This window comes from Hippopotamus amphibius, chromosome 4 (assembly GCF_030028045.1).
Source record: "Hippopotamus amphibius kiboko isolate mHipAmp2 chromosome 4, mHipAmp2.hap2, whole genome shotgun sequence".
In the NCBI taxonomy this organism is placed as follows: domain Eukaryota; kingdom Metazoa; phylum Chordata; class Mammalia; order Artiodactyla; family Hippopotamidae; genus Hippopotamus; species Hippopotamus amphibius.
The window spans coordinates 13,289,569-13,311,865 of record NC_080189.1 but is presented as its reverse complement, the minus strand read 5'-3'; the positions used below and the strand labels follow the sequence as shown (position 1 = coordinate 13,311,865).

The 22,297-nt window shown below is 40.2% G+C and overlaps 1 pseudogene; it reads left to right on the top strand.

Annotated features, from left to right (window-relative positions):
• The first annotated feature begins 13,203 nt into the window (after window positions 1–13,203).
• Window positions 13,204–14,146, top strand: LOC130852459 (olfactory receptor 9A1-like; annotated as a pseudogene).
• The last annotated feature ends 8,151 nt before the right edge of the window (window positions 14,147–22,297 follow it).

The window sequence follows — 22,297 nt, the reverse complement described above, 5'->3', positions numbered from 1 at the left end:
TACTGTTGATTAAGACAAGCAAAGAGCAGAACATTGTGTTTAATTTGTTACCTTTTTGTACGAAAAACGTAAAAATTAATTTTAATTCATATTTGCATATATTTGCATGAAGAAAACTGGGACGAGAACATGGGAAACTGGTTGCCTTGGGGGTGTGGTGGTAAGAAAGGGACTAATAGAATAGGGCTGGGCATAAGACTCTTTATTATATGTCTTTACATTGTTTCGAGTTATACTTTATAATAATGCCTTACTACTTCAAAAATGAAAGAAATTATCCTGCTTCTAATTGACAAAAAACTGTCCTTGTTTCTGCAAATATCCTACTGTAGCAGAGGAAGTGTTTTGGCAGAAGGGTCTTATGTAAGTTTAGATACTTTGTAAAGTTTCTGTAGAGTTAAGTAGAGAAAAGGGGAGAAAAATAGGGGAGGAAGGATGGAACTTCACATTTTTCTTATCCTGACTCCTTTGCTACTTTTGTGAAGATATGGAGATAATCTTAAATATTTTGTGGATTCCTGTCTTATATTATCTGTTATGTATGTTGGAAATATCTTTTGTCAGTGGGTTTTTTTGTTTTGTCACTTTTTAAATGAAACCTCTGTCATGCAGAAGTATTAGTTTTGCTATTGTCAAATTTAATTTTTCTTCTATGATTTATATTTGTGTATATTGTTTAAAAAGTCCTTTTCCACTCAAAGGACTTAACAGTAGTTTCTTATAATAGCTGTGTACTCTGACAATGTACCTGTTGAAGTATTTTTTAAAATAAGGTAAGATAAGTAAAATAAGATAAGAATGGGAAGAGAATATGCAAAAATTTTAACACTTTTCAGTAATCATGTTGGTAGAGATAGCATTAGTAGTATTATTTTAGTACTTTTTATGTGTAATGTATTAAGGTAAAGTGGATGAATAATTGTGGAATGTTCTATTTATAAAAATAATATAGAAGAGGTTAGATAAAGTCTCTAGAGGTTTGTATGTATAGTGTGTATATCAGGATGGACTAATTTTATATATATATACATATTCACACACATGCACCCATTTGGTATATCCCCAGGCCCAGATTGTGGTCTTGCAATACCATTGTCCATTATGAGAAACCAGGGCTTCTTGGAGAAATGGCTGTTTCCAGGTCTGGGGCAGGAAATCTACAAGATGGCTTGGAGTACCTTGCATGACAGATAGCAAAGATTACTAGGATTATGTTAAAAGGATTCAGGAACCAACTGGAGGAGACATCTACTGGCCAAAGATGAGAGAAGTTGTGCTTCAAAAAATATAATAGCTGCAACAATTTGAAATCCATCAAATATATTTAAATCCTTGATATCATAATGATATTTTAAAAAGCACTCACCTTCAAAAGATAATATTCATTATTCATCAGACCTAAGTCTGATCAAGGTTCTGAAGCTAGCTACCAAGATACAGAAAGACATACAGAGAACAGAAAGACATGATTAACTGAACTGCATCATGAGCATGGAATTCCCATAATTCAGACTATGGGAAAAAACCCTGGGTTCTTCAATGAATAGGTTGGAAGGAAATGAAAGGGCTATAGAGAGAATCTGTAGATTAAAGTAGACTTAAAAACATATCACATGAAAAAAAATGTAGAAGACTAAGCTATAACATGTAGGAATTTATCATGAATGTTTATATAAACTTTATTCATAACTGCTAAAAATTTGAAGCAACCAAATTGTCCCTCAGCAGGTGAACAGATGGCTACATAAACTGTGATCCATCCATACGATGTGAACACTATTCAGCAGTTAAAAATGGGATGAACTAGTTATTTACATAACAGTGTGGATGAATCTTAAATGCATTTTGCTACATGAAAAAAGCCAAAACACAAGGCTACATATTGTCTGGTCCAATTTTTTTGAGCCTTTTATTGGAATGTAATTGCTTTACACTGTTGTGCCAGTTTTTGCTGTACAACAAAGTGAGTCAGCTATATTTATACTTGTATCCCCATACCTGCCCCCCCCTCCACAACTCCTTCCCACCTTCCCTATCCCAGACCTCTAAGTCATCACCAATCATTGAGTTGATCTCCCTGTATTATGCAGCAGCTTCCCACTAGCTATCTATTTACATTTGGTAGTGTATATATGTCAATGCTACTCTCTCACTTTGTCCTGGCTTCCCCTTCGCTCCCCTCCAACCCTGTGTCTGATTCAATTTTAATGACATTTTGCAAAACTGAAAAACTAATAGGCTTAGAAAAGATATAAGTGGATACTTACCTCTTTGAATAAGCAAGAGGACAACATTTGACTAGGGAAGTACAGAGAAATTTGGGGGTAATTGTACTAATCTGTATGGATACATTATGCATTTATTAAACTCATAAAACTAAACAGCATAAAAAGTGACCTTTAATATATACAAATTTAAAAAACCAACCAGAGGTTTGAGGGATCCCAGGATGGAATTCAATCAAAAGAATCTACTGTGTTATGAATACCTGATATAGCCTCACTGAGAGGGTGGTGGCAAAAGGACCTAAGTAACTTGGATATCAGCATAGTTCTAAGCAAGCTTTCAGTAATTTTGGAAAATGGTATTTTGACTGAAAACTATAAAACTGAAGACAAAAAGAACTATACATAATCACTGTACATTGGTAAAGTTGTTTCTGTAAAATAAATCTTCAGCATGAATTAATCACAGTTAAAATGCATTTATAAACATAAAACAACACTGGAAATCAGAAAATTAAAAAAAAAACTTAGAAGTGCACAAAAAACCCCAAAGACTAAATTACAAGGTGCTCAAGGAGTACTATATATTGTGAAAATAAAATAAATGACATTGAGAAGAGGAATGAAAATGTCCCCCACAAAAAATAGCTAGAAATGATCAGAGGAAATGTGATCAATTAAAACAACTTAAAAAGAAAAATAGTCAAATGCAATGCATAAACCTTGATAGGATCTTTGGTTTTAAAGAAGTTTTTAAGGTACTTGGGGAAAATTTAGAAATATTAATATGGACTATACATTTTATGTTACTGAAATAATTTAATTTTCTCATGTGTGATAATGGTATTCTTATTATGTATGCTTGTACAACATAAAGTGTCTTTTATGTTCTGCCAGCAATATAGCTGATAAGCTATACCTCTTATTTCCCTTTACGAATCAGGATGCAAATGAATTAAGAATATGAGACGCATGATGATTCACCAGACTATGTCCCTGTAAACCATTTTAAACTACTCTTGCAGAGGAGTAGAGAGTAGATCACATAAGTGTTACCTGCCATGTGTTACCACCAATCAGTCAGATAAGGAATTGAAGTCTGATCTGTCTTTGGATTTTAAGAGAGATGCTATAAAATGAATCTAAAGATTCTATCTAGCAAGCTGGTATATATCCACTTCACATTTTGCCTCATATGCAACCACCATCCCAGAGTTTCTCACATGACATTATATGTACCCATGGTCTGTGACAAATTCAGAGAAAATGTAAGAGAACCAAAGGATCTAAAAATCCATCTTGCCAGGACATATTTTCTCCTAATTTTTGAGACAGTTTCCTCCAATTCTAACGAGATCATGGAAGCAGAATCATTTGGTTTAGTTTACCTAACAAGTTAATACAAGGCTCAGGTTAAGATTCCTGAGGTTCTAACTCTCAGACTCTGTCTGCAGAAATAGGATTTAGAAGAATAGTCACCATGGAAAAAAGATCTTTAGAAAATTAATGACAAATACTTCATAAAGCACTCCTTTAACAGCGTCCTTCCAGCACCAAGGTTAAGAAAATACCTGCCTAGTAGCACCCTAATAAATTTTATTTTATAGTAATCTAAATATGACACAGAATTGTTCCTGCATGATGCTGGTGATGATGGGTAAATAGCTTGTCCTAAACTAAATTCCCCAAACCTGAAAGTCAAGAACTTCATCACTTCAGAAGAGGAGAGTAAGAAAAAAAGGTTTTTGCACTTGTTTTGTGACTGGAAGAGGGATATGATTAAGAGATTGAAAGAGTTGCAACAGAGTCTCTCAAGAGAAAATTCTGAGTGATTTTGTGCCTGGAGATATTAGAAGAAGCCAAGTGAAGGCGTATGCCATTCAAGAAGGAGATAATTGCTTTAATTCCTTACAAAGTTTTCAAAGTGAGGATATAATTAGTCCCAGTGAGTCAGTGCAGAGAAACTTTTCAGCTGGAAAAAAATGTTTTTCCTGGTTTAGAATGCCCCCCAACACTTACAGATGCTCAGAGCTGGAGAAATCTCCACCTACTGACGACTGGCTTTGGAGAAGACCCATAATTAGGGATTAAACAGCACTATATTATTTACAGATTAACATTCGTAGACTGTGTTCCTGTGATGTGCTGAAGTGTGTGCTCATGTGCAAGTGCACACCCCCCCCCCCCAGTGTAACCCACCTCTCCACCTCTAGTGCATAACCAGCAGCCTTGGATCAGAGGGTAGCCCTGCACTGTGATATTTGTGTTACAGATGTGAAGGATGCCTCTTCTCCAATTATAGTGTTGATGGCGGTTCTTTGCACTATTTAGGGTCAGTTTATAAGTATTTATCTTTTTACTTTCCCAGTCCTGACCCTTTTTCCAGCATCAATCTCCATCAAGAAAACAGATATTTTCCAAGCTCTTTATACATGCATCCTCTCTCTCCATGACCCCCTAAACCCCAGAGAGAACTCAGAGGAGGCACCTCTCCTAAAATCTACCCTTTTTTCAACCCTTACATTCCTCCCCACCAAAACACAACTCTAGTTTATTCTCTTCCTGTGGTTCAGATTGGAGTGCCTCAGTAACTCCTATGTGCCCTAATAAGTCCAGGGCCAGAAGATAGAGGATAACTCATCAGGGAGGATCAAGATTCATGAAAAAGTGACAGCTGACCCCTCACTCAGGATGCTACAGTAAAGTTCCAGGGGAAGGAATAATAAGTATTTTTGTTTAAAATGAGCAACTGACCGTTCATTTCCACTTGCTTTCCCAGTCATACTGAAAGGCACTGTAGGAATAAAAAAAAGGTGTTAGTTAACAAGGACAAAGAGAATGGGGAAAAAGTTACAATGGATAATATTTTACAATTATTTTTTGATATGGGAAAGCAAAATGAAGTGTTTCCAAGATAATAAGACTGAAATGCAAACTAAATTCTGCAAAGGGGAAAACAAAAAGAAAAAAGTCCATTCACCCAACAGAACCGGTAAGACCTGGCACACAGAGGCACCAGCTACCATGGAAGATGAGGGTGAGAGGTTAAAAATAGGGATGTCGGTTAAAAGTTTGTATACAGAGCAGTTAGGCACTAAGAGTCCCTTGCATTTTCTCTGTAGCCAAGGAAATACCTGTTCCCCAAGTAGGGTGACCACTCATCCCACTTTGCCCAGAACGGTCCCAGTTTTAAAACTGAAGTTTCCACGTCCCGGAAACTCCTTCAGTCAGCTGTCAAGCCAGGTCAGTTGTTCACGCTATCCACATTCCACTGACCTACCACAACAACTGGAAGAGCTGAGACTTTATTCTCATTAAAAATTATTGAGTTTGGAGAGCTCTAGATTTTAGGACTACAGACACTAAATGTAAAACTTAAAAAGAGTGAGACACAGAGAGAGAAATTATTAAAGGATAGTCAAGGACCAGATACATTTGAGAAGAACTTTCACTGTGAGAGGGAAAAAAAAAAAAAACTGAAAAAAAAGAATTTCAAGGAAAATGGAGATCAGATGGGGAACAAAAGCAATTTAAAAATCCTATAATATATATCCTTTAAAAATTAGAACATATTTTGTTCTGAGGAAGAGGTTGCTGTGCGAAAAAAAAATCAGAAAATAAAGGAAAATGCTCCTAGAATATAGTATTAGGACTAGCAAAAAGAAATCCATAAGTAAGTTGAAGAAAAAAATCGAAGAAGAAGCCACAGAAAATATCAAAAATAGGCCAAAAAGTTGGGAAATTAGAAAGATAAGCAATTTGATGAATTAATTCAGGAATCCCATATCTGAATATAGAAGTTGCACGAAGATAGAGCAAGGGAAACATAAATGGGTGAATTACAAAAGAAAACACAAGAAAATCTCCCAATTCTGAAAGATTTGTCTCTGTAGTTGGAAGAAGTCTCTAAGTGCAGAGCACCGTGAACATATGAAAGAAAACCTACATCAAGGCCCGCAACACCCAAAGGTGGGCAGTCTGGATGTTGGAGGGTCAAGATTCCATGGCATAGATACAGGAACTGGTAGGATTTTGTATCAAATTTTGAAGATTTAAGTGGGAAGATATTTAAAAGCCAGCCCATGTAACTCAAAAGGGTAGAAGTTGGACAGTGGTGGATGTTACAGTAAGTTAATTTAAGGCTTGACATAAAGTTGACGAGCTGAATAATAAGAGCGCCCTTCCAAAGACATGTGGCACCATCCCTAGAAATGGTAAATCTGTGTTTCAGTTCCCACCTATTTGTAATGTTTTGGGGCAGATTCTTGCAACATGTGGCCCCCCAGTGCCTTCTCATCTGTGAGCTTTTGATTCAGTCACATCAGTCTCACGTTTGGGAGAGTCAACCCTAGATGCTTCTCTGACGCACATCTCAGGACAAATGGACAAAGAGTAAGAAGAAGAAGCCCTAACACAGTCACTGAAGTAGAATTTAGAAATATATATGTAGATCTCATATACCAGTGGTAAAATATATTCTATTATTCTATATATTCTTTATTCTCAAAATTCCTTTAAAAGACACATAAATCTTGAAAGCCAAAATTATGATCTTCTATTATTGTGATTATAGCATCTGTAGATCTAATATATGTAATAACAATACAATGGTAGATGGGGCATAAATGTAACTGTACTTTTTCAAGGCTCTTACATTTTTATGCTAAGTGTTGCAATACTAACTCCTAGTAGGCTGTGATAAATTAAGAGTGCATATTATAATCCCAAATAACAACGCTAAAGTAATCCAAAAAGGTATATATAAAAATGCTGAAAAGAGAAATTATAATAGAAAATTTAAAATATTAATTAATCCAGAAAAAAATAGGAAAGGGAGAATAGAAGAAAAGAAATATACCTAGGACAAAATAAAAAGATAGGAAAATGGAACACCCAAAAAAAATCAGTGATCATAATCCATATAAATGGACTAAACACTCTGAATAAAAGGCAGAGATTGTCAGACCAACTCTTGATGTGTACCTGTGATATACTTGAAATGTAAAGATGGGTTGAAGTAAGAATGATAGGTAAAGTTATAACATGCAAACAAGAGGCTTAAGAAACCTGGCAGTGTTGTATAATGTTAGAAACAGTAGACTTAAGGCAAGAAATATTACCAGATGTAGACAGACTACCCAGATACACCAGGATAATCTCCCTGTCTTAAAAGCCTTAACTTAATCACAACTGTAAAGTCATTTTTGCTTATATAAGGTAACAGTCACAGGTTCTGGGAATTAGGGTGTAGATTTTTTTTGGGGGGTGGGCGGGGGCAGTATTATTATGTATAACTGGCATTATAATTACCAGTTACCACAACTGGTAATTAAAATTTTTCCCACAAAGCAAACTCCTGACGTAGATGTTTTTACTGATGAAAACTTCCAAATACTTTAGGGGGAAATAGAGGCAGACAGAGACATTATAGGTTCAGCTCCAGACCACTGCAATAAAGGGAATATTGCAATAAAGCAAGTCACACGAATTTTTTGAGTTGCCAGTGCATATGAAAGCTACACTTATGCTATGTAGCATGTTAAGTGTGCAACAGCATCATGTGTAAATTAACAGTGTGCATACCTTAATTAAAAATATTTTATTGCTAAAATATTCTAAACATCACAAGACAATGCAGACATTCTATTTGTAAAATACTCAATTATCTGCAAAGCACAATAAAACAAAGCACATTAAAATGAGGTATGCGCATAATACCACATTTTCCCAAAAGATAGAAAAAGGAGACATTTCCCAACTCATTTTGTAATAATCAAAATCACTTTGCTACCAAAAAACCTGACAAAGATCTTGTAAGAACAGAAAACTGCAAGCTAACATAGCTCATAAACATGGAAGTAAAAACCCTGAAAAAAGTAGCAAATAGAATTCAGCAGTCTATGAAGAGAATAATGTATTCCAGAATTCACTCATAACCTTTCCCAGTCAGTTTCCCTCCAGGACCAAGGCAATCACTTTGGGGATTTCTTAAAACATGGCTTATGTGATTATTTTTGCCAATTTTAGAGCATTTGTAGTGGAGTCATGAGTGTTCCTTCTTTGGTGTGTCTGGCTTCTTTCAGCCAGTGTAATGTACGTGAGGCTTGTCCATGCTGTGTGTCTCAGTAGTTTGCTACTCTTCATTGCTGGTGGTATTTCTTCATACGAATATACACTTGAATCTCATTACTCGTGTTATATCCTATGAAGTTGCTGGGAACACTGAATACTAAATCATTGCTTGTAGGAGAAATACTGGGATATATTCCTGGGAACATTTATTACAATATTTTCGTTAACTGATCAATACATACTTTTGTTTTATGTTTGTTTCTATTCAAGGACACCTTGCTTAATATATATTATTGATCTATTAACATTGACACACAGCCAACAGCCTGTAACTCATGCCAGAAAGTTTACTGAACACGTATTTCAAATAAGCTTGTTTAGTACTTATCTAAGCTTATTTTCTCCATAAGGCACCTAATAGCCTTCTTGAACTTAGGGACACTAGATAAGCACTTCAGCACTATACTTGAGAGCCATCTTAAACAGCAAAATCACCAAGATGCCCAAAGCACGTTGCTAATTAGACAGCCAAAAAGAGATTTGTTTACAGTATAGGAGGTGAAACAAGAAGGCAGGGTTTTTGCCTTCTTCAACCTCAGCTGAGAACATGTGCTCCAGGTGACTCAAATTTTCCACTGCTCTGAGCCTACACGCCCATGTCCGTGAATGACCTTGAACGTGTTTGGAAATATTGATTTTGGAGCTACAAATAAGTTTTCGTAAGTAGATGAATTTGCCGATGCAGAATGTGTGAATAACGAGGACTGACTGTACCATTCTCTTGCTGAGGGGTATTTGTTTTTGTGTCACTTGATGTAATGAATTAAACTGCTAGGAACGTTGAAATAGACCTCTTTTTGAGGACACATGCTTTCGTTTCTTAGGTAAATACCTGGGAGCAGAATTTCTGTGTCAAAGGGTAAGTGTATACTTAGCTTTAAGAAACCGACAAAATTTTTCCTAATGGGTTTTGCTAGTATACACACTCCTTCCTATTTCTGAAGTGTCTGTTGGGATCCTGTGGCCTTAAACAACACTGGAGTGACATCCAGAAGAAATGAATCATGCCCTGAATTAGGGAAGTTGGCTCTGCAATAAGGGTTCTGAGAGAAAGTCTTCCTTCCTCGGATTTCCTCATTTTCCAGGGGCCTTGCTTCACGTACCTCCAACAGTCACGGTATGAGCCACCACAGCTGCTCAGAGGCTAACAGGCAGATGCTGGGACAGCGGTGTCCTGGGCGGCTGTCGGCACAGTTCCTGTGGGGATGAGAACCCCTGCAATGCGCCTTTACCTCACAATGTAGTTACAGACTCCTTGTATGGTAGTAGCATTTCTGGGAACTGCACAGGGGGAGCATGGAAATAAAAATTTACCACAACTTCCTGTGCAAATCTGTAGGGATGGCCCCAATATAATCTCATTTCAAGAGATTATAAATTGATACAACTTTTTGGAGGATGATTTGATCACAGCTAAGAAATGTAGTATAATTTAGGAAGCTATTACTGTACAAAGGTACATGCTTACATGTGAAGGTATTTATTACAGCATCTTTATACGAGTGAAAAACTGGTGAAGACGCGATGTTCTTGAGCAGGGTACTCATTGAGTAAATGATGGTTATTTTCATAAGGTGAATATTTATTTAGCAATCACTTGAAATGTGAGAGATATGTGAGTGCTAATATGGAAAGGTTTAATACACAAACACATAAATATACAATGATATAATGTTGACTAAACTAGCAAGTTAAGACCATATAGAGATATGCACGTATGTGGTAGAAGATTTTTGTATGGATGTGATAGAAACTAATAGTATTTGGGTGTAGGAGACAGATCAGGAAATCAGGCATTGGTGAGAGGGACATTTGCATTTTGCTTTAAATTACTCTATAAAATTTTGGGTTTTTTTTTTACCATGCATTGTCCTAATGTTACGGTAAATGGAAGTTGTTTTTAACAATGTAAATATAAATATTTTAAATGTTATTTTGCTATTTTATTCAGCACCCCAGCCATCCTCACTTTCATATGCTATTTTTTGGGGGGGTCAGTTCTTTATGTTGGTTCTTCAGCCTTTACCTCTCACTTCAGGCAGCTCAGGAAGGTGCCCTGGTAGCATCCGGGACCTAGAGGAACCGTGTGGCTGAACAGCACAGTTGGAATGCATGCAGGGTGGAGAGAGTGGAAGGGGCCGCGGAGTTGGCAGGGTGTGAGGCTGGTGTGTGTGGCAGATCTTCTCTCTCTCTCTCTCTTCCCAGGTTCCCATAACTATGGTCAGAGAGTATCTGGTAGGAAGAGTGCAGAGGTCATCTGGAGAAGATGGGATTCTTTGGGATTGAGATGAAGGAAAACTTTTGACAGAGGCTCTTTGGTGGCCATTGGTTTTTGATGTGTGTTTTAGAGCCATTTGTGGTGTCTTCTGTTCGTGGGTCACTAGGCTCTGCAGAGCTGAATAAAATCAGGGAGACACAGAAGAGAGCAGGGGAGCTGGCGACTTACTGACTGTATGGTGACAACCAGGATGTGGGATCTGGGGAAGGCTGGCTGGGCGCTGAGAAACTCCTGACTAGGAGATTTCGAGTTTGCTCATTTAGAATTTTTCCATGTTCTAAAACTTGATTAGCCTCGAGAGGGAAAAGTGAACGTTTCTCTGACTCTCTTGACTGCTTCTCTAGAGTTTCTCTGAACTTGACAAAGTTAGTTCCTCAGTGAATAGGTCTCCCTGGGGACAGGGAGGCGAAGGAAAGAAGGAAAGAGAGAAACAGAGAGAAATGGTTGGGCTCTCACAGCACTTTTATCCCTGGACTTTCCCTTAAGCTGCTGGCATAAGGTGTTCCCTCTTTCGCTGAGCGTGAAGACAGCAGTGGCCTGCTCTGGCCCACAGACCGTGCTCAGTGCTCATCAGGCAGGGGGTACCATGGGCTGATCCTGGAGCCGTAGAACTTTCCAATCCAGTCCCCTTCTCTGGAGGTGAGTGTCTGCCAGGGGTTCCCCTCTGTGAAGGAGAGAGTAGGAGAGGATCAGGATGGGAAGTTCTGGGCTTTGCTACCATCTGGAAGAAAGACACTGGGCACATAAGGAGTCAACTGAGGGAGCTGCATAGTGAATTAGATTGACATCCAATGTTTCCTCCAGAGCAGAGAGCACATGTAGCCGTTCCCGGTGCTAGTGACAGACACAGCTCTCTGTCATTACCTAAGAGCTGCGCTCTCATTCCTCCCCATTTCTTCCTTTTGTATGCTTGCCGATCTGTAGGGGATTGCCAGGGAGAGAGGCCACAGATGGACCAGACGAAGCCCTAGTAAAGAGTGAAAGTCCTGTTCTCTAGCAGGAAGACAAGCAGCTCAGGGTGGATACTCTGTTCATTCATTTGATCTGTTTGTGATTCATTCACTGATTTGTTTACTGCATAAATGTTAAAAGAGCACATATTTACTCTGTGTCAGACTCTCTTCTTGGCACTGGAGGTGTGATGGGGAACAAGAAAGACAAACTCCCTTGAAGTACTTCAATTTCAGCTATTGATGAGAGCTACCAAGAGGAGAATACAGTCTAGAGAGAGGACAGAGTATGAGGAAGCACATGTGTGGTTTTAGAGATTCGGGAAGGGCCCATGGGTTGGAGACATTTGAGCAATGGCCTGCCTGTGGTGAGGGAAGGAATCTGAAAAGCTCAAGGTGCTCCATTCTGGTGCTTTCTGACCCTTTTCCTTACTTGTCGGACTCAGGAGGAAATGGGAGGACAGAGATGAGTGGATATTCTTTGGGGGCTTTTCCACGCTTCCCTATGGGACTCAGACCATGGCTGGTGGGAAATAGGGACACGCTGCCCATTTGAGGTCTCTTCTTCCTAAAACTAGAAATTTGAGACCATGGAAGGACAGAAGATGCTACCCTTAAGTCATGGCTACTTTCTTATTCCTGGTCCCAGATTACGCAGGAGTGATGGGAGTGATTGGGAGTTGGGGAGGAAAGTCTCAACCTCTTCACTCCCTCTGTTCCCTTATACTCTGCAGTCCCCTGGTGACAAAAGGGATCATAATTCCAGAGCTGGAGGCCACAAAACTGGGGGCTGGTGAGGCTCTTCGTGCTTGGAGGAGACGCATTCACTGAAATGTGATGTGGAAAGTGACTTTTACCATGAGAATAAGACAGCCCACTCCACGGAGCCACCTACCCAGAAGTCAGGGAAAGACTTGATACTTTATCTCAAAATAGCTCCTATCCTGTGACAATGTCCTGAGTGGACCCCACCTCCCTGCCTGTCAGCCCTCCCAACAGGCAGAAATGATGATACAGGTAACTGAAGTGAAAACTTTAGAGGAAAGATAAGGCAAATGAGCCCGTGTTCAAAGGAAACGAGAAATAATCATGTCTGGGTGAGCTTGGCTGGGAATACTTTCTTGTAATTGTTGAGATGCAGCGGTTTTTTCAGGACATAGACATGACAGGCACAGAAGACAGTTTAGGGCACTCAGGATGGAAGGGGTCGTGGTCTAAATGAGTATGTTGTGGTCAGGGAAGTAGACAGGGTAGTCAGGGAAGGTGGTGGTGTGGCAGATCAGAGCAGAGTTGGAGGCAGAATGTCCAGTGAACTGAGAGATAAGAGTGATTCCTGGGGTGGGTGAGTTCTCATGCCTAAAGTGGTGTCGGTGACTGTTTCTTATCTTACTGGACATACACATGTATCTTCATATATTATACATATTCTTTATAAAAATTTAACATCAACCTCGTAGAGAGACTAGTGAGAAATGAACCCATCAGGCCGTGATGTGAAGCGTGAGAGCAGTAGGGACTATTTTGTCAACTTGGAAATGTCTTCAGTCCTTTGAAATTAGGAAAATGTTGTTTCTCCTTTGCCCTCTAGATTTCACAAAGAGCAAGCTCACAAGGCTAAATGTTGCAGAATTACTCTAGCGCCGTTGAATTCTATCTCTTTGGCTTCCCTGGCTCTAAAGAACTACACAATATTCTTTTTGCCATCTTCTTCTTCTTCTACTCAGTGACATTAGTCGGAAACATAGTCATCATCTTGACGATCTGTGTTGATGAACGTCTGCAGTCCCCCATGTATTTCTTCCTGGGTCACCTCTCTGTCCTAGAGATCTTGATCACACCTGTGGCCGTCCCCTTGATGCTCTGGGGGCTGCTGCTTCCTGGGATGCAGGCAGTATCTTTGACTGCCTGTTGTGTACAACTGTACTTGTACCTTTCTTTGGGAACGTCGGAGTTTATATTAATGGAGCAATGGCTGTGGACCGTTACGTGGCTGTCTGCAACCTTTGCGGTACAACATCATTATGAATGGCTGCACCTGCATCTGGGTGGTAATTGTGTCATGGGTGTTCGGGTTCCTGTTTCAAATCTGGCCCGTCTATGCCACGTTTCATCTTACTTTCTGCAAATCAAATGTGTTAGACCATTTTTACTGTGACCAAGGGCAACTGCTCAAACTATCTTGTGATGACAGCCATTTCACAGAGTTTATTCTTTTTTTAATGGCTGTTTTCATTGTCGTTGGTACTTTTATCCCCACAATTATCTCCTACACCTGCATTGTCTCCACCATCCTCAAGATCCCCTGGTTCTCTGGCTGGAGGAAAGCCTTCTCTACGTGTGCCTCCCACTTCACCTTTGTTGTCATCGGCTGTGGCAGCTGCTTGTTCCTCTACGTGAAACCCAAGCAAACACAGGCAGCCAAGTACAACAGGGTAGCATCACTGATGGTTTTAGTGGTGACCCCTTTCCTAAACCCTTTTATCTTCACCCTCTGGAATGACAAATTCATAGAGGCTGTTCAAGATGCTGTGAAACGCTGCTGTCATCTCCTCAAGGATTAGCTCTGACCCGAGGACCATCGTGGACTCATTGTCTTGGTCCTGAGTCATCTGAAAGCACTAATTTAATCTGAAGTGAGCATTTTCATCATCAGTTTATGATCTATGAGGGAATTTTAAATAGTGACCTTGCTTCAGTTTATAAGTGGGTGATTCCTACATGACTTCATTATTTTTTAAATGGATATATACTCATTTATACACATTACTGTAGTTAAAATACATCTCACAAAGTAAATTTGACAACTGTAAATATACAAGATATTTGTGATTTAAAAAAAAAACAACACTGAGATGTTTGAATGAGAAAAGTGCAGAAAAGTGTCATTCATTCTCTAACAGCGGGCCTAAGTGTTTGATTCGAGGTGCTGGGTCACCTTCACTTGTCCTGCGCTTTCCTGATTTTCTCACAGCCTAAAGTTCCCTATGTTACTTCCATGACTGATGCCAAGTCCAATTTCAGGGTTCAACCTTTTCTTGAGGTTTCTGGCCCAAGGTCCAACAGTGACAGAACTTTCCTGTAGATTTTCTCGAGAGTAGTTGTGAGAGGAACTCACCGCTTACCAACATCAGGGTCGGATGTGTGAATACAGACAAGTCTCCAATTACTAGAATTTTATGATAGTATTTAGCTCTAGGAAATGGATCAGAAGGGTCAAGCAGATGGGGAGAGGGACACTTACCTTATATCATTCCATTTGATTTTTAACTATGATGTTCTAATTTTATAAAAAAATGACGGTTGTTTTTGAAAATGTAAAAATAAATATTTTAGACGCGATTTTTGAATTTTACTCAGCATCTCAGCCATCTCACTTTCATGTAGCATTTTTGGGGTCAATCTTGAATATATATTTTAAACCTTTATCTCTCAATTCAAGCAGCTGGGGGAAGTTACCCAATAGCATGTGAATATTTGGAGGGAAATGTCTGGCTGAACAACCCCAGGTGGAATGCATGCTCGCTGGAGAGCCGGGAATGGGCTGGGGCTTTAACACACTGTGCGGTTGGAGTAGGTGGCAGATCCTCTCTGGCTCTGCCCAGGATCCCATAACTGCGGCCAGAGGGTGTGTGGTGGCCAGAGGGTGTGTGGTGGAGAGAAGGCGGAGATCATCTGGGAAAGATGGGCTTCATGCAGCCTTGGAGATGAAGGGAAATTTGGACAGAAGTCCATTTGGTGGCCTCTAGGTGTTTGACATGTGTCTTGGAGCGTCTAGTGGGTTCACCAGCTTGGGGGTGGCGTAGGCTCTGTAGGGCTCAGTGTCTTCAGGGAGAAGCACGGAGCAGCTTAGCTGGCTGACTGTCGGCAGCTTGGATTGTGTGGTGGTAAGTAAGGGCGTGGGAGGGAGGCAGCCTGGGCGCTGAGAAACTCCTGACTGGGAGCTTTCAAGTTCGCCCAGTGCACGAAACTTCCATGGTCTGAAGCTTGATTAGCCTCAGGAGGCAAGAGTGAAAGTTTCTTGAGCTTTTCCTTGACTGCACCCCTAGTGTGTCTCTGAACCTGTGCAGATTGTTCCTCAGTGAATAACCGTCCTTGGGGACAGACAGGAGAGAGAAGCAAAGAGGCAGAGAGAATGAGGGAGAGGGAGAAGCTGGAGTCCTCTCAGCACCATTATTTCTGGGCTTGTTCCTAAGATTCTGTGTGTGGCTGGTTGTTGCTCGTTATGAGTGGGGATGGCAGGATCTGCCTGTCTCCCAAGCATTGCTCTGTAGCAGCCATGCAGGGGGTGGCCTGGATACCTGAAGGGCAGTAGAACTTTGAGCCCATCCCCTTCTCTGGAGGTGAGTGTCTTCCCACGATTCCCCCTGTGAGGGAGAGAGAAGAGCACTGTCATGGGAGGGCCTGAGCTGGGCTGCCTCCTGGAACAAGGACAGCTAGAGGCGGAAGAGTGGACTGAGGTAGCTGCAGAGTGGATGAGCTCTACATCCAGTCATCCCTCCATAGCAAAGAGCAGGCTGAGGATGCCCAATGCTGGGTGTAGGCGCAGCCCTGTGCCTGAGAGCCCTAAGACCCTGCTCTGTGTTTTCTCTCCATCTCTTCCTTACATCAGCCTGCTATTTGGTAGGGGCTCTCCAGCAAGAGAGACTGCAGGTTGACGGGACAATGCTTTAGAGAAGAGCGAGTGGAGGCAAAGCTAGTCAGGGTGGACATTCTTTGTTCATCTTTTGATTTATTCTTTAATCTACTAATTGATATATTCACTGAATAATATTTATAGAGTACATACTTTGTCAGACTGTCCTTATCACTGGTGATGATACAAGAATGCTAAAGAACATACCTTCAAGGTACTTAATTCTAATGTGGGATTTTGATGATAAAGTAATAAGCAAATAAAAGTGTAATATGATTTCAGATATTGATGAAAGCCAATAGATAGAAAAATACAGCCTAAAGAGATTAGAGAGTGAGATTGTGCATGTGTTGTTTTAGAGAGGATGAGTGCAAAAGGAGTCATTTGAGCAAAGACCTGCATCTGGTGAAAGAAGCAGCTGGCCATCTAAGGAACAGAGTACCATCTATTTTGCTGTCTTCTAACATTTTTCCTTACCCTAGGGCTCTGGAGAAAATAGAAAGTCATAGACAACCAGACATGTTTTCGGAATTTTACACATTGCTCTATGAGACTGCAATCATGGCAGTTTGGTCGGAGGGACAGACTATCTATTTGAAGGTCTTGGCTCCTTGCTGGAACTCAAGATTTGAGACCTTGGAATATAGAGGTTGTTGCCTGTTAATCACAGCTGCTTTTTTGTTTCCTGGCCCCAGGATGGAGACTGTGTAGGACAGATGGGACATAGGGATGAAATTCCTAGTCTCTTTATTCCTTCCGAACCTCTCCTCCCTGGTGGCATTCAGTCACAAGAGGAATTATAATCTCAGAGCTAGAGATCATCAACTTGGAGCTGGCCAGTTTCTTCCTGTTTAGAGGAGACACATGCACTAAAAGGAGAGCTGGAGAATAAAGTCGAAGAAGTGGATCATCCACTGTAGGGAGCCAGCTCCCCAGGAATCAGGGGAAGAGTCAATACTGTGTCTCAAATTAGCTCTTATGACAATGTCCTGGATAGGCACAAATTCCCAACAGCACCCCCCAAATGATACACAAAACAGGAAACAAATTTAAAATGAATAAAATGCAAATAGAGCCTGTGCTCAGTGGATACAAAGAAAAGAAGTAACTATGTCTGGGTGGGATTGGCACGGAATACTTTCTTTTTCTTTATCCCCCCCCCCCCCCCCCCGCCCACATCCCGTGGCTACGTCACGTGGCTTGCGAGATCTTAGTTCCTCAAGCACGGGTTGAACCCTGGCCATGGCAATGAAAGCATCAAGTCTTAACCCATGGACCGCCAGGGAATCCCAGGGATACTTTCTTATAACTGTTGATATACAGCAGTTTTTGTAGGACGTGGACAAAACAGGCACAGAAGACAGTTTATGGCCGATTACAATAGGGTTGTTTCCCTGATGGTTTCAGCAGTTACTCCTTCCCTCAGTCTTTTCATCTTCACCCTCGGAAATGACAAAGTCACAGAAGCACTTTGGGTTGAAACAATGTCATCTATTCAGAAACTAGTCTTTCCCTATAGCATTTTATTTGGGTGAACACATTCTGGATTCTGGAATGATCTGAAAAGTACTTACTCATCTTTGAGCTGCATCATAATCATTATCAAATAATCCATGTGCAACAAAATTCTCAAATTATGATGGAATTCACAATTAAACATTTAAAATTAAAGGTAAAAATAATATATGTGATATTTAGATTTCCGAACAGGAAAGTTTAGGGAAAATATTCTCTGACTCCAGAATGGAATGATTACTTGATTTCAGGTTCTTGCATCATCTTCCTGTAAATTGCCCTGTGCTTTTTATCCTCTGACTGTGCACAGCTCCCTGTTCCTTCTCTGGCTCCAACATATCCTCTTGATTTCCTATCCCAATGTCCTGTGGCCTTAGTGCTTCTCTGCATATTTTCTTGGCTGGCTCTGAACTCAGTCCACAATCTGGCACCTGTACAATTTCAGGGTGGTTGTTTTTTAGATACAGACACAGATCTAATGCGTGGACTTTCTCTGGGTGTGGGAGAAAGGGCTGAGCAAGGAGGTATTCTCTCACCTGGGGCACCCAGGTTGTGCTGCCTGCCAGGAAGTGGGTGGGTCAGTGGAGCTACTGTGCTGGGAGAGCTGGCCTTGCTGGGTCCCTGGGCTGAGGGGCGTGCAGGAGTGGAGGAAGAGGCAGCCTTTGTCCTCTCTCTGCATTTCTCACATTCTGCAGTCCTTTCAAGGTCCCTGATACCCTGTCCCCTGCTTCCTGTCCCCTTCATTTGTTCATCTTCTCCTGGCCACTTTCTTTCCTGCTTCCTCTTAGTAGTTCTCTTTCTGTGGCTTCAGGTCTTTGATTCATTTCTGGGTTCTTCTTTCCCTTTCCCCCTCACAAACCCCAAGTTGACCACGCTATCCACAGAGCTGTCCTTGTGCCTCCTTTCCAGCCTTGCCAACCTCACTGTTCCCCTAATCAGCACCCCCTACCCCTGGTCCCAATCGATCCCCCCATTTCTTATGTCATTAGCACAATTTTATCAGCATCTTTACTGCAACATCTTTGTAATTACAAAATATTGATAACTGAGTATGATTTCAGTAGGTGAGTGGTTAAACACATTATGTTTTATCTGTATAATAAAATATTATGCAGCTGTAAAAAAGATTAAAAAGTTTTCTTTAATGTTTAGAAATGATCTCCAAGCTATACTAACTGAAAAAAGCAAAGTACGTTGAGTTTATTACCCGCCTTTTGTGTAAGAAAGGAGTAGAAATGACTATATATTCATGTTTGCTAGTATTAACTTTGGGGCTGTATCATAAGAAACTAATAGGTGGGATTGCAGTAGTGAGAATCAGCAGATAGAATGAGGAAGGGAGCAAGACTTTTCACTGTATGCCCTTCAATATTCTTTTTACTATTTTTGTAACCGTGTGTATATATTGCCTATGAAAAAGATAATTTCATTTCTCTTATGTCTTAAGACGTAGTAATTCAACCTCTCATCCTTTTATTTATTTATGTATTTGTGTATGTTTTTCTCTTACATGGGAATACCTGCTTTTTTTTTTAAACGGGTGCAAGATCAAAATGGCAGCCCACTTTTTATAAAATTAATTAATTTATTTATTGGCTGCATTGGATCTTCTTTACGGCACACGGGCTTTCTCTAGTTGTGGCAAGCGGGGGCTACTCTTCATTGTGGTGCACAGGCTTCTCATTGTGGTGGCTTCTCTTGTTGTGGAGCATGGGCTCTAGGTGCACGGGCTTCAGTAGTTGTGACACATGGGCTCAATAGTTGTGGCTCACAGGCTCTAGAGCACAGGCTCAGTTGTTGTGGTGCACGGGCTTAGTTGCTCTGTGGCATGTGGTATCATCCTGGGGCAGGGATCGAACCTATGTCCCCTGCATTGGCAGGCGGATTCTTAACCACTGCGCCACCTAGGAAGTCTGGAATACCTGCATATTAAATACATATATTTCTCTGACTGGAATATATTTGGTAAGTGGAATCTCCTCTTAAATCAAACCATTTTGGAAAATATTTCTAGAGGTTAATGTAGAAGCTGGGAGCTTAAGAAGGAAATTAGGAGATGGAGGCCTGTGTAGATGTGACTATACACTTTCCTTAACCTGAGGTCTAGTTAAGTATGCCTGATAAGGAAGAAATACTACTCTCAGAAGGAGAGAAGAGGCTGCCCCATTCTAAGGGAATCTTGCTCAGACACATCGTACGCATCTTATCTGTGTACAAGTACTAAGAGCCAGAGAGAACTATCCCTCCAGAACTCCATACTCGAAAGCAGCGTACCACCGCAGATAAACACTGGAGAGGCTCAGTGCCTAAATTCCCTTATCACCAACTTTCAAAGGAACAGCTTCTTGCTATGCTAAGTATTTCTCTCCCCTTTTCAAAATTGATTAGAGAAATATTTGGCTTATATGTATGATGCAAAGAGTAATAAAATGTTAGCAACCAGTGTTTCATATTATGCGTGTCAGGAGCACCTCTCACATCTGGCCCTAGGGCTTTGCTGCTGATTTCACCAAAGAAGGACCCACTTGGCCTCCAGGACCACGGCAGGACAGCCAGAATTTCTGGGAAGTTTTATTCACTCTTGGGTTAAGTTTGACAATGAAAGCAGAAGCCAGTAGATAGTTTTTCTCCTTTCTCTTCTGAGGGACAGTCATGAGATACAGTGTATACATCTTCTCAAGTGAGCAGTCCCAATGATCAAGCAGTTAGTTGCACTTAGTGTCAGCAAGCTTGATAAAGCAGCCTTTTATTGATGTTACAGCCTTCTCTGCTTCATATCCTTTGTCACTCATGCCTGCTTCCATGGACTGTATCCCCTAAGGAAATAATAGCTCATAAATCGTTAGCCTTCTGGGGAATCCAAGCTAAGACATACTGCTTAATCTGGCCCTTCCTTCTTACTACTGAACAAAGGGGAATTCATTTAAGCCATAAAACAGCTCCATAGGGTAATTACTATTATTACCCAAGGAACTGTGGTACAGGGACAGGAAGTGACTTGTCCAAGGTCACAGTGTTAGTATGTAGGGGCCCAGGGTCCAAACCTGGACAGTCTGGCTACAGAGTTTATCCTCTTAGCCACTATACTAAATAGCCTACGCTGCTAAACAGTGCAATGCTGACTTTTTATCTTTATCTGAACTTCTTGTTATTCATTCTCATGTCAGTCAGGGTAGTATAGGTTATGTTATGGTAACAAATAACCTCAAAAATCTTTGTAGCTCACAATAACAAACATTTATCTTTGTTCTTATTATTTTTATACTATGGGTAAATGCCCCTCTGCTTTTCACCATCTTCATTATAGTCCAGGCTAATTGGACAGCCTATCGCTAGGTGTTGGCAGGTCTGGAGAGAGTGGGGAAAGAGGATGGTAAATAATGGTCAGATTTCATTGGCCAAAGCAAGTGACAGGGCCAGGCTTACTGTCAGCAGGATAGAAAAGTTTTCTCCTCCTGCAGAGTGGAATGGTAAGTTTGCAAACAATAATATGATCTGCCACAATGCCTAATTTCAATCCAGAAGGGTAAGATTATATTTGTCTGAGCAAAGGTAATCCTATATGCTGTAGTCAATTGATTGTTATAGTCTGTTGATTTCATAATCTATATACATACTTATAATTAGTTTAAAAAGGGAAAAGTTGGATAAATATTATTTTCAATACCAAGTGTTTGAAAACCTAGGACCTAGAGAAACTGGATATCCACATGCAAAAGAATGAATTTGAACTCTTACACCATGTTACAAAAACTAACTCAAAATGGATCCAAGACCTAGACATAGAGCTAAAACTATAAAACTCTTAGAAGAAAATGTAGGGGAAAAGCTTCATGACATTGAATTTGTCAATGATTTAATGGATATGACACAAAAAGCACAGGCAGAAGAAGAAAAAACAGATAAATTGGACTTCATCACAATTAAAATCTTTTGTGCATCAAAAGACACTATCAAGAGAGTGAAAAGGAAACCCACAGAATGGGAAAGAATATTTTCACATCATACATTTGAAAAGGGCTTGAATTCAAAATATATAAAGAGCACTTACAACCCAATAATAAAAAGATAAACAACCCAATTTAAAAATGCATAAAGAATTTGAATAGATATTTTTCCAAGGAAGAAGTACAAATGACCAATAGGCACGTGAAAAAATGCTTATCATCCATCATCATCATTCGTTATCAGAGAAACACAAATCAGAATCACGATGAGATACCACTTTACACCCAGTAGGATAGCTAGAATCAAAAATTTAGATAATAGTAAGTGTTAGTGAGAATATAGAAAAAAATTGATCCCATATACACCACTGATGGAAAGGTGGAATGATATATAGCCATTTTGGACAAACTGGCAGTTCCTCAAACAATTAAACAGAGTGACCATATGATCCAGCCTTTCCACTCCTAGGTATATACCCAAGAAAAGTGAAAACATATATTCACAAAGTACTTGTTCATGGACATATATAGTAGCATTATTCATAATTGCCAAAAGATGACAACATAAAAGTCTATTAGATGGTGAATTAATAAACCAACAATGGAATATTATTCAT